Genomic DNA, 13,408 nt, shown 5'->3' with positions numbered 1-13,408 from the left:
GCACCTGTGGCCACTAGAGGCCGCCACACTGACCAAATGACACAGCTGAAAGTGATACTGCAGGAAGATGTTACAGCCTCCTGGTTATCCATCAATGGGTCGACAGTCAGAAGCAGCGCCGTAACTACCTATGTGCCAGGTGTGCCTGGCACACAGCGCAGTTACACTGAGGGCGCACGGCGAGCGGCATGTAATGAGTCAAATTGACTCATTACATGCCGCCTCTGCTGGGTGCCGTGCGCCGCGCTGGAGGGAGAGCAGCGCCGGAGGCAGAGAAGGAGGAGGAGGGAGGGGGACTTGAGCCGCAGCAGCGCTATTTCATTGATAGCGGCGCCGCTGCAGCACTCCCCTCTCCTTCTGTATTGGCTGCCCGGCGATGCTGTGAATGCTGGGATGCGGTTCCCTCATCCCAGCATTCTCAGCAGCGGCCAGCCAATACGGAAGGAGAGGGGACTGCTGCAGCGGCGCCGCTACCAATGACATAGCGCTGCTGTGCTCAAGTCCCCCTCCCTCCTCCACCTTCTCCACTGCGGCTGCCCGGGATCTCTGCCAGCACGAGGAGCTTGAGAGATGGTAAGTATATAGCTATTTCTCTCTCTCTCTCTTTCTGTCTCTCTTTCTCTCTTCCCTCCTGTCTCTCTCTCTCTTTTTATCTCTCTCTCTCTCTCTCTCTGGTGTCTGTCTGCCGCAATGTGTAAAAAGGGGGACTGGATGCCGCAATGTGTAAAAAGGGGGACTGGCTGCCGCAATGTGTAAAAAGGGGGACTGGCTGCCGCAATGTGTAAAAAGGGGGACGCTGTCCATAATGTGTACAAAAAGGGGACGCTGTCTGCCGTAATGTGTAATAAGGGGGACGCTGTCTGCCGTAATGTGTAATAGGGAGACGCTGTCTGCCGTAATGTGTAATAAGGGGGACGTTGTCTGCCGTAATGTGTAAAAAAGGGGATGCCGTCTGCCGTAATGTGTAAAAAAGGGGATGCCGTCTGCCGTAATGTGTAAAAAGGGGGACGCTGTCTGTCGTAATGTGTAATAAGGGGGACGTTGTCTGCCGTAATGTGTAAAAAAGGGGATGCCGTCTGCCATAATGTGTAATAAGGGGGACTCTGTCTGCCGTAATGTGTAATAAGGGGGACTGTCTGCCGTAATGTGTAAAAAGGGGGACGCTGTCTGCCGTAATGTGTAAAAAAGGGACGCTGTCTGTCGTAATGTGTAAAAAGGGGGACTGTCTGCCGTAATGTGTAATAAGGGGGACTGTCTGGCGTAATGTGTAAAAAGGGGGACGCTGTCTGCCGTAATGTGTAAAAAGGCACTCCTTCTGCCGTAATTTGTAAAAAGGGGCTCTACCCGGTGTAGTGGCGCTACTGTGCAGCGTAATTTGAATAATGGAGACTACTATGCACCGTAGTATGAATTGGCATTATTTTGTGGCCACGCCCCTTCCCCATGAAGCCACTCCCCTATATAATTTTTGCGCGCCTGCGGCGCGCAACGCTCCTATCTTGCGTAGGGGGGGGGGCGCCAATGCCATTTCTTGCACACAGCGCCAAAATACCTAGTTACGACACTGGTCAGAAGGTCGACAAAGTCTAGGTTGACGCCAAATGGTCGACAGGGTTGACATGGAAATGGTCAGCACATGAAAAGGGCGTCATGAGTTATTAATTGTTTTTGGTATCAAAATGTTCTTTTCAGCATGTGGTGCACCACATCCCCTCATATTGCTCGCTCCGCTTCATCTCGGCACAGGTTTCATTCTCAATTGTAGTCCACGTGGATGGTAAAGTATGAAAAAAATTGAAAATAAATAAATAAAAATCCCAAAAACTCACATTGACCTTTTCATGTGTCGACCATTGCCATGTTGACATTTTGACAATGTTGACCATATGCATGTCAACCATTTGGTGTCGACTTATTGCTTGTTGACCTTTTCACTGTCAACCTATCATCTGGATACCCAGCCTCCTACCCTGATGCTGCTACTATTATTATTATTATTATTATTACAGGTTGAGTATCCCATATCCAAATATTCCGAAATACGGAATATTCCGAAATACGGAATTTTTTGAGTGAGACTGAGATAGTGAAACCTTTGTTTTCTGATGGCTCAATGTGCTCAAACCTTGTTTAATACACAAAATAATAAAAAATATTGTATTAAATGACCTTCAGGCTGTGTGTATAAGGTGTATATGAAACATAAATGAATTGTGTGAATGTACACACACTTTGTTTAATGCACAAAGTTGTTAAAAATATTGGCTAAAATTACCTTCAGGCTGTGTGTATAAGGTGTATATGAACCATATGCTTAGACTTGGGTCCCATCACCATGATATCCCATTATGGTATGCAATTATTCCAAAATACGGAATAATCCGATATCCAAAATACCTCTGGTCCCAAGCATTTTGGATAAGGGATACTCAACCTGTATTATTACTACTACTACTACTACTACTACTACTACTACTACTACTACTACTACTACTACTACTTACTACTACTACTACTACTACTACTACTACTACTACTACTACTACTACTACTTCTTCTTCTTCGGTTGGGGCAGATAGGGACAGGTGAGCGAGTGTGGGTAAGGGCAGATAGGGACTGGGGGGGAGAGAGGGGGGAGTGGTTGGGGTAGATAGGGACTGGGTAGAGAGTGGGGTTGTAGGGGCAGATAGGGACAGTGAAGAGAGAGATGCAGATTTTTTTCAATATAGTCACCTCTGTACTGGTACTGGTATATACAGTGCAGCATCATTATAGCCTGCCCATTACAGATATACAGCTTCTCTATACTGTATAGATAAAAGGCTAATGCTACACATACACACACTCCGACACACTCAGCATGACAGAGCCCCGGCTCCCAGCTTGAGGACTCCTTTGCTCTCTCTGATGAGTATTACTGACATGTAGGATGTCTGTGTCTGACCTTGCTGGCAATGCGGATGGTTGTTGAAATGGTATACATTTAATTTGCCGGCTGTCGGGATTCCGGCGGTCAGGATACAGACGCCAGAATCCTGACAGCTGGCAATGCCGGCAGCCAGTATGCGGCGCAACAGGACTATTCCCACTCGTGGGTGTTCATGACACCCATAGAGTGGGAATAGAACCTGTGGTGAGTGCAGCGTGTCACCGAGCCCACAGCGTGGCAAGCGCATCGAGCCTACAAGGGGACTCTTTGCGCTCACCCCGCTGCCGTCATACTGGCTGCTGGGATACCGCTGTCGGTATATTGACAGCCAGCATCCCGGACACCGGGAAATCATACTGAACCCATTGAAAGATATAAAGCGGTGCGAGTTATGAGAAGAAAAACAGAACCAATTAACAGTTTCCTTGCAATAAATGGTCAGATAGAATAATAAACCTTATAAGCCATACTTGTCTACCCTTGCAGAATGTCTGGGAGACTCATGTATCTGGGGTGGCTCTCCAAGATGCCCGAAGTGTAGTCAAGTCTCCCAGAGGCTGCCTGTTGTCGCCCAGTCGGTGACTTCATGACGCGATTCAGACTGAAGCTTGCCATACCTTAAAATGCTGCAGATCATGGCTTTGTATAGCGGTGGGCAGGGCCACAATGATGCAATTGAAACACCATGCCCCCTGCACCTGGCTGTTCCATGACCGCCACCCCACCCGAACACGTTCCACCTGGTTGTGCCCTCCTGGGAAAACACTTTTGTTAACAGAATTCCTTTATGTTCTTCTTCCAGTAGCAGACGCAAATGCTTACTCCTGCTGAGCACCTGCCTGGTCTCGTTGTCTCCTCCTGCAGCATCTCCTGCTCTGTATGGGTCTGGGACTGAGGGTCGACAGCACAAAGGTCGACACACCTTAGGTCGACGCCAATTGGTCGACACACCTTAGGTCGACATGGATAAAAGGTCGACAGGAACAAGGTCGACATGGAAAAAGGTCGACATGAGTTTTTTTGTGTGTGTTTTTGGTGTCGTTTTCTTCGTAGAGTGACCGGGAACCCCAATTAGTGCACCGCGTCCCCTCGCATGGCTCGCTTCGCTCGCCATGCTTCGGGCATGGTGCCTTTGCTCCGCTACCGCTTCGCTCGGCACACTTTACCGTTCCAATCGTAGTCCACGTGGATCGTTAAGTATGAAAAGGTTCAAAAAAAGAAAAAAATCGTGAAAAACTCACGTCGACCTTTTTCCATGTCGACCTTGTTCCTGTCGACCTTTTGTCCATGTCGACCTAAGGTGTGTCGACCAATTGGCGTCAACCTAAGGTGTGTCGACCTTTGTGCTGTCGACCTGGAGTCCGGATACCCTCTGTATGTGTGCCTGTGTTGCTTTGCAAAGCCTAGCCTCATGCAATTCGTTCTTGTTTTGTTCTACTGTACCATTTAAGGTGCCTTTTTAAATAAATAAATAAATAACCTTATTAAATACGTGTGGGTAACAGTACATTTGTGCTACCTGCATCGTGTTATTACAAGGAAGAGAGCCATCCATTGTACGCAAAGCAGAGTGATAAATGTGTCTTACTGGGAGGGTAGGTTGTATACACACAAGGCATTGACATGATTTAGGTTTCACTGATTCAGCTCACAGAGAAGAGAATGAAAGGTTCTGCAGAGAGACACTAAAACCACCTGTGAGCAGTGATAAGTAATTTGGGGGAACAGCTTTTTAAGGATCAGATGCCTGAAAAGGAAATTCATCCCAGACGCCTACCCTGCAATGACATGCTGTGCACTGACATACACGATTACTAAAGAAGGCTGCTTTAGGCATAAGTTCCAGGTGAGGTTTATTCATTTTCTCATACATACAATGACTGCTCATCCTGCTGGATCCTCAGTCTCTGTGGCAGAGTGTAAGATGCATTGACTAGAACCTGCCAAGAAGCAGACATATAGTGGTATATGACATATGCTGCAAATTGTATGAAGAAGTGCGGTTTTGGCAATCTCAGCTGCAGATTTATAGTTGCAATCATTTAAAAGTCAAAACCAGATTGGTTTTGTCTGTGAAATTATTGTCCCTTTAAAGCTGCAACCGAGGTTGCCAAAATCGCTCTGCTTCCCACAACTCGCACCCTTCCCCATACCATCTTTTTCTATAAGTTGTTATATTATCATCAGATGGCTGTGATGTTATACTAAGTCATTGGGACTAAACACATTGCTTGTTATGCCATTTACAATCCATTTGTAAACTTGTTCTGTGCGATTAATATTCTGATAATGAGTCAAATTACAATATGGGTATTTCTTCATTACAAAAAAAAATGTTAATGCTGAGAAGGTATGACACTATGAATGACAAACGCTGGACAATAGAGACAATATTTGGGTACCAGATCACAAATGCTGCATTCTAAGTAATAAATATGCTGCATTCTAAGTAAATAATATGCTGCATTCTAAGTAATTAATATGCTGCCTTCTAAGTAATTAATATGCTGTATTCAGAAACCACTCTGGTAGGATAATGGTAGTGTATGTTTGTGTGGTAGATAATTTAGACTGTAAACTCCACTGAGTCATTCTCTATAGAGCGCTGCATGATTCATGCACTCATTAGGATTAATTGGGGCTCAATATGTGCTTATATAGTACAGATGTATCAACCCTGGCATCACATGTCATTGGAATGAAAGTCATGTGCTGCAGTAAATGTTAATTTCAAGTTTGCTCTATCAGTATGTGGTCATATAAAAATCATGGCTGACCTCTTAACAAGGTTTTTTTTTTTTCATTTTCATTTTTCTTTTCTAAACCCATCTCCTCCTCTCTCCCTCTACTGGTGTTCTTTAAGGGAACTCTTGGACCTCTTCTTTTCTCTTCTCCCTCTATACCAGCGGTGAGGCTCTTTCTTTATTTAAATGTGGCTCCCAACACTCTAAATCATGTGACCACAACAGATACAGAAACTGCTACACTCCAGCCAGACATGCAGCAGCACTACAGGGACTGAAAATTAAAGAAGCCAGATACTAGAGGCGAGACACCCACTGGCAAACAGAGAACACATTAGGGACTGCAGCAATGGCACGACTTGGTGGGGGAACTTTAGTGACACATGAGGGTGGGCTAGAGTGACACAAGGCGGAGCTGGCTGGAGTGACACAGAAGGGTCCTGGCAGGAGTGACACATGGAGGAGCTGACTGGAGTGATGAAGGAGGGTGCTGGAAGTAGTGACACATGGGAAAGCTGGCTGGAGTGACATAGGAGGTTGGTAGCAGGAGTGACACATGGGAGAGCTGGCTGGAGTGACATAGGAGGGTGCTAGCAGGAGGAGCACATGGGAGAGATGGCTGGAGTGACATGGGGAGCTGGCTGGAGTGACATAGGAGGGTGCTAGCAGGAGGGGCACATGGGAGAGATGGCTGGAGTGACATGGGGAGCTGGCTGGAGTGACATAGGAGGGTGCTAGCAGGAGTGTCACATGGGGAGCTGGCTGGAGTGACATAGGAGGGTGCTAGCAGGAGTGTCACATGGGGAGCTGGCTGGAGTGACATAGGAGGGTGCTTGCAGGAGTGTCACATGGGGAGATGGCTGGAGTGACATAGGAGGGTGCTTGCAGGAGTGTCACATGGGGAGCTGGCTGGAGTGACATAGGAGGGTGCTTGCAGGAGTGTCACATGGGGAGATGGCTGGAGTGACATAGGAGGGTGCTTGCAGGAGTGTCACATGGGGAGCTGGCTGGAGTGACACATGGGGGAACTTAAGTTTATTATGTGAATCTAGCTTTTTCAATTATTTTATGTGAAAGTGGCCTTTTCAATGGATCTGACTTTATTTATTTTTTATTTTATGTCGTTCTGGCTTTTTCAATGTATCTGACTTTAAATTATTTTTTTTATGTCGTTCTGGCTTTTTCAATGTATTTTATACCAGGGGTGTGGTCTAGCAGGCACAAGGCCACATTCCATTGTTGCATGCGCGCCTTCGGCTCGATGTCGGCTCTTTGACGTACCTAACAAGGTTTTTTGGCTCTTTGTCACTGACTGGTTGGCCGCTCCTGCTCTATACCTTTTCCCTTGGAAATCTCATTAGCTTCTCCATCCTCTAATAACATCTATACACCGTTGACAGTCAAATCTATTTCTCTCCAGGCTTCTCTCCCTCCATTCTTTCCTGCATCTCTGATTGCCTTTCCACCATCTCCTAGTGGATGTTCCTGCATTTACTGATAACATTGTTCAGACTGAACTCACTGTTTTCCCCCTGCTCATCAAATTTCTCTCTCTCTTTATATAGCATTGGCCTTCCCCCCACTGCATCCAGCTTTATAGCCTCTAACCCTCCTCAGAGTCCAGTTCAAAGATCACACATTCACATATAAAGCCATATAACCCATTCATCCCTTCATATCTCCAAACTTATCTCTGCCCACACTCCAGCTAGCCCCCTCTACTCCATCTCCAACCACTGTCTCACACATCCTGGTCACTTCCTTCCATGTACGCTTCCCATAATGTGTGTCTTCCCCCCTACTGGAACTCACTCCCTTGCTTAGTCGCCAGTAATCTGGTCCCTTGTTTCCTATTTTCTCTGCAGCTACTGTATTAAGACTTTGTTTGTCACCCATATGATGGTCGATCCTGAATACACCACACTGCAACTCACTTCACTACATTCTTCTACTAGCAAAAGTGAATTGCTCCACCCATGTCCATGTTAGTTGTCCTTTCTAGTCTGTGGTGTTATAGTAATGTTGTTTTTTTAACTATGCTGTTTAATTATGCAATGGTTAGCTGTTGTGTATTGTAATTACAGAATGCTCTGTTACTTTGCAGTGTTGTTATCACAAATAGGGAGCGGCGTCCGCTGCGCTTACCCCTTCGCTGCGCGCTGGGTCCCTGGGGTGGTCTCCCTGCACTGGACTTTGGGTCCCAGCGTGCAGTCAGCGTGGCCGCCGGCATCTCTCCGCTCCATGGGCGCCGCCATTGTGCCCAGCATCCACGTGTACAGAATGGGCCAATGGGGCGACCCGGAGCTTCCCCCAATGAGAGCAGAGCGGGTAATTCAAAAGGAGGCGCCAGGCAAAGCTCTGGCACCTGAGTATCATCGCTATTAGCTACCCCAGGCTCACGCTGCCTTTCGTGGAGATCTGGTTTCCAGCATTACAAGTGTGTTTCCAGCTCTCACTGAGCTCCAACATTCCCAGCGTTACAAGTGTGTCTCCAGTTTCACTGAGCTCATGCATACCCAGCATTACAAGTGTGTTTCCAGCTCTCACTGAGTTCCAGTGTTCCCAGCATTTCCAAGTGTGTTCTTCTTCAGCATCGTTCACAAGTCATCACTCATTCAGTGTTCTTCAACATCATTCATAAGTCATCACTCATTCAGTGTTCTCCAGCATCGTTCACAAGTCATCACTCATTCAGTGTTCTTCATCATCGTTCACAAGTCATCACTCATTCAGTGTTCTTCATCATCGTTCACAAGTCATCACTCATTCAGTGTTCTTCGTCATCATTCACAAGTCATCACTCATTCAGTGTTCTTCGTCATCATTCACAAGTCATCACTCATTCAGTGTTCTTCATCATCGTTCACAAGTCATCACTCATTTAGTGTTCTTCAGCATCGTTCCCAAGTCATCACTAATTTCTTCATTCAGCGTTCTTCATCATCGTTCACAAGTCATCACTCATTTCTTTGTACAGCGTTCTTCAGCATCGTTCTTAAGTCATCATTCATTTCTTCATTCAGTGTTATTTGACATCATTCTCAAGCATTGGTTACTTATAAAGCTGCATGAGGAAGACCTACATCCGACCGTCTCTATTTTCGACCCAGCTATGGTTCCTCTTCCCGACCATCGGAAGAATCCCCGAGTACACAACTCTCTCGTCCAAGGTCTGTGACAGAATACTCAGGCCCAATGGACTCGGAGGATCGGATTGCGGAAGCAAGCGCCATACAAAGTTTGGCTTTTCGTGTACAGAGTCAGGAGGTGGCACATGGTCAGGTGATGCAGAATCTACAGAAGTTGTCTGGTCGCCTGGATCAAATACAAGCAACTTTGGCCTCTGTGGCTCTGGGCCCCGCTCCAGTTCCCTCTCCGGTAGTAGTTTTCAGTAGTGCCCAGCCTTCGGTAGCGGTTAGGTCTCGTCTCCAACTTCCTACCCAATCCCGATATATTGGAGATTCGAAACATTGCCGCGGGTTCTTGAACCAGTGTGAGGTGCACTTTGAACTGCTTTCACATAACTTCCCTACGGATCAATCCAAAGTAGTGCACATCATTTCCCTGCTCGAGGGTTCAGCGTTGGATTGGGTATCTCCGTTGTGGGAACGTTCAGACCCATTAGTCTCCAATTACACTGACTTCATAGCTTCTTTCTGAAGAATTTTTGAGTCCGGTAGGTCCACCACAGCTTCTACAGAATTGCTCCGTGTTCGTCAAGGCTCCCGTTCCTTAGGGCAGTACGTAGTCCAATTCCAGACCATCGCTTCGGAGTTGCGCTGAAACAACGAACCTCTCAGGGCTGCATTCTGGAGCGGGCTCTCGGATCGTCTTCAGGATGAGCTGGTCACCAGGGATCTGCCTGATCAACTTGAAGAGTTAATCTTGCTCTGCGTCAAAGTAGATCTCTGCATGCGGGAGTGTGGTAGTGAGCGTAGCTTGTCGAATTGACCTAAGTTCCGTCCTCTTCCCCCCAGACAGATCAATCGGTTCAGTTTGTCCACTGAGGAATGCCAGCATTGTCGTGAGGGGAAACTTTGCCTCTACTGTGGAGCCGCTGACTACTTTATTAAGTTCTGCAAGCCTAGCTTGTTCTGGAGGAGTCAAGTTGGGTGCCAAGTCCAAATCTTCTCCAGCAGAGGACCGTTTACTCTCTGTATCATTGTTTTCCGAATCATCCACCAAGTCCCTCTACACCTTGCTGGATTCTGGGGCCACTGGAAATTTCATCTCTGCCTGTTGCGCCCAGCAAATGGGTCTGAAGCTGAAGTCCATCGACCGACCCATTATGTTGACCGCTATTAATGGTACCCAAATTTCCAATGAACTCATTTCCAGTCGCTCAGAGCCAATCAAGCTGCAGGTCGGAGCTCTACATCTTGAACTTCTGGAGTTTCTAGTGATTCCGGAGATGACTCATGACCTTGTCCTCTGTCTACCCTGGCTCAAGATCCACAACCCCCCACATCGATTGGGAGTCCTTGCAAATCTTATCCTGGAGCTCTTACTGTCATACAAGTTGCCTCACGCCCGTTTACCCGCTTCGAGTGTCCTCCAAATCTGACAAAGAACTTCTTCCGGAAGCCTATCAGGAACACGCAGATGTGTTCTCCGAGCAAGCAGCCGATCAGTTACCACCCCATAGACCTTGGGACTGCCCAATAGATCTGATCCCGGAAAGATGCCACACCGAGGTCGCACGTATCCCCTGTCTTTGCCAGGGACCCAAGCCATGACAGAGTATATCAAGTCTAATCTCTAAAAAGGTTTCATTTGTCCCTCTACCTCTCCAGCTGGAGCTGGTTTCTATTTTGTAAACAAGAAGGACAGGGGGTTAAGACCGTGTATTGACTATCGTGGCTTAAATGATATTACCATCAAGAATAGATACCCATTGCCATTGATCACGGAGCTGTTCGATAAGGTTCGCGGAGCCTACGTTCTCACAAAGCTTGATTTAAGGGGAGCTTATAACCTCATACGCATCAGAAAAGCGGATGAGTGAAAGACCGCCTTCAATACCAGGGATGGGCATTATGAGTATTTGGTAATGCTGTTTGGTCTCAGTAATGTTCCTGCTGTCTTCCAGGGATACATAAATTAAATTTTTCGAGACATGCTTAACCAGAGTGTAGTGGTCTATTTGGACGACATTTTAGTTCTTCATTGTCTCCATAAGAACCATTTATATAGGCAAAATCTCCAAGTGCACCTCCGAGGTACAGTCAATTCCTTTCCTTGGATATATCATCTCGGGCACAGAGCTTCGTATGGATCCGGAAAAAGTTAAAGCCATCTGGGATTGGACTCAACCACTTTCCCTGAAAGCTTTGCAGAGATTCCTGGGCTTTGCTAATTACTACCGGAAATTCATTAAAGGTTTCTCCACCATAGTAGCACCCATCGCCGCCCTGACCACGAAAGGCTCTGATCCTAGTCTGTGGTCTTCTAAAGCTGTGGAGGCATTTTCTCAGTTGAAATCGGCCTTCATGTCTGCTCCGGTGCTCCAGCAGCCTAATCTTGAGAAGTCCTTTTTCTTGGAAGTAGACGCAACCTCAGTTGGTCTCGGAGCTGTCCTTTCGCAGTACTCTTCAGATGGGAAATTACATCCGTGTGGCTACTACTCCCGAAAATTTTCACCTGCAAAATGGAACTATTCCGTAGGAGACCAGGAACTTTTGGCCATAAAATCTGCCTTGGAGGAGTGGAGATATTTATTGGAGGGTGCTAAACATCTTATTACCATCTTCACTGATCACAAGAATTTGCTATACATTAAGACCGCTCAATGGTGGTCATTCCGAGTTGTTCGCTCGATAATTTTCTTCGCTTCGCAGCGATTTTCCGCTAATTGCGCATGCGCAATGTTCACACTGCGACTGCGCCAAGTAAATTTGCTATGCAGTTAGGAATTTTACTCACGGCATTACGAGGTTTTTTCTTCGTGCTGGTGATCGTAATGTGATTGACAGGAAGTGGGTGTTTCTGGGCGGAAACTGACCGTTTTATAGGTGTGTGTGAAAAAACGCTGCCGTTTCTGGGAAAAACGCGGGAGTGTCTGAAGAAACGGGGGAGTGTCTGGGCGAACGCTGGGAGTGTTTGTGACGTCAAACCAGGAACGAAACTGACTGAACTGATCGCAGTTGCCGAGTAAGTGTGGAGCTACTCAGAAACTGCTAAGAAGTGTCTATTTGCAATTCTGCTAATCTTTGGTTCGCAATTTTACTATGCTAAGATTCACTCCCAGTAGGCGACAGCTTAGCGTGTGCAAAGCTGCTAAAAGCAGCTTGCGAGCGAACAACTCGGAATGAGGGCCAATGTCTTAATCCCTGTCAAGCTAGATGGGCACTCTTTTTCACTCAGTTTTCATTTATAATTAAGTATCGGGCCGGGATTCTCAATGCAAAAGCTGACGTTTTGTCTCGCTCCCTGACCGCCTCCGACAAAGAGAGTTCAGATGAAAAGAGTTTAATTCTCAACCCAGTCTCCATCTTTGCATCTCCCATCTCCCTAGGTCCTCCTCCAGGAAAGTCCTCCGTTCCGGTTGAGCTCCGCCAAAAATTGTTGCAGTGGGCTCATATTTCCAAGTTCTCCAGTCACCCAGGAGCACAAAAGATGTTTGAATTCCCGCAAAGGACTTATTGGTGGCCCACCATGAGGAAAGACATACAGGATTTTGTCAGCTCGTGCTCTCAATGTACCCAACACAAAATTCCTTGTCTACCTCCTGCCGGGTTACTCCGTACTTTGTCCATTCCTAGAAGGCCCTGGACCCATATCTCTATGGACTTCATCACTGAGTTACCCCTTTCCAAGGGATATAACACCATATGGGTGATCATTGATCATTTCTCGAAAATGGCACATTTCGTTCCCTTGACAGGTCTACCTACGGCTCCCAAATTGGCTCAATTGTTCATCCAAGAACATTTTTGGTTACATGGATTACCACAGGAAGTGGCCTCCGACCGAGGAGTGCAATTCACCGCAAGAGTCTGGAGAGCTCTCTGTTCTGCTCTACAAATTTAACTCAAGTTTTTTTCTGCCTACCACCCACAAACCAACGGACAAACAGAAAGTGTCAATCAGGACCTACAGACTGGGTGGAGTTATTGCCCTGGGCCGAATTCGCCCATAATCATCAGTACCATACTTCCACTGGCAAGACTCCATTTTACCTCAATCATGGAATTCATCCGCGTGTTCCAGAATTACCACTTTTGCCTTCGAAGGATATTCCTGCGGTATCCTCCACTCTACAGCAGTTCAGTCACATCTGGAATAAGGTTCATGCTAACCTTAAAAGAATCTCCATCAGATACAAACTCTTTGTGGACAAAAAAAAGGCGGGCAGCTCCTCGGTACAAGGTTGGCGACAGGGTTGCTCTCCACTCACAACCTACGTCTAAAAGTGCCTACTATGACATTTGCTCTGAGATTCATCAGTTCTTACTCAGTCCTGCAATTCCTGAATCCCGTTGTCTGCAAATTGGCTCTGCCATCCCACTTTCGAATACCGAACTCTTTCCATGTTTCTCTCCTTCGTCCTCTCATTTTAAATCGTTTCCATTCGGATCCACCTAGACCAACCTCGATGGAGACAGAAGCGGGAACAGAATTTGAGATCAAGTCTTTTCTCGATTCTCATTATCATAAGAATCTGCAGTACCTAGCGGAATGGAAAGGTTATGGACCTGAGGAGAGAAGTTGGGTGAATGCTACTGATGTTTCTGCT

At 46.7% G+C, this 13,408-nt stretch overlaps 1 protein-coding gene across 3 annotated transcripts in view; it reads left to right on the top strand.

Moving 5' to 3' along the window:
* The window catches only part of MYO3B (myosin IIIB), a 625,340-nt gene that overhangs the window by 34,195 nt on the left and 577,737 nt on the right, over positions 1 to 13,408 (top strand). The window contains exon 1 of one of the 3 annotated variants that reach the window (XM_063933502.1): positions 4,597 to 4,775. The exons of 1 other annotated variant lie outside the window; for it this stretch is intronic. The gene's annotated coding sequence lies outside the window, so the exon portion shown is untranslated. Of the gene's footprint in view, positions 1 to 4,596; positions 4,776 to 6,081; positions 6,210 to 13,408 lie in introns of those variants that run through there. One more of the 3 variants, XM_063933503.1, reaches the window with a different exon arrangement.

The sequence above is a fragment of the Pseudophryne corroboree genome, chromosome 7 (genome assembly GCF_028390025.1).
Source record: "Pseudophryne corroboree isolate aPseCor3 chromosome 7, aPseCor3.hap2, whole genome shotgun sequence".
NCBI classification, from domain to species: Eukaryota; Metazoa; Chordata; class Amphibia; order Anura; family Myobatrachidae; genus Pseudophryne; species Pseudophryne corroboree.
The sequence above is the reverse complement of the archived record's forward strand: the minus strand, read 5'-3'. Positions and strand labels throughout refer to the sequence as shown.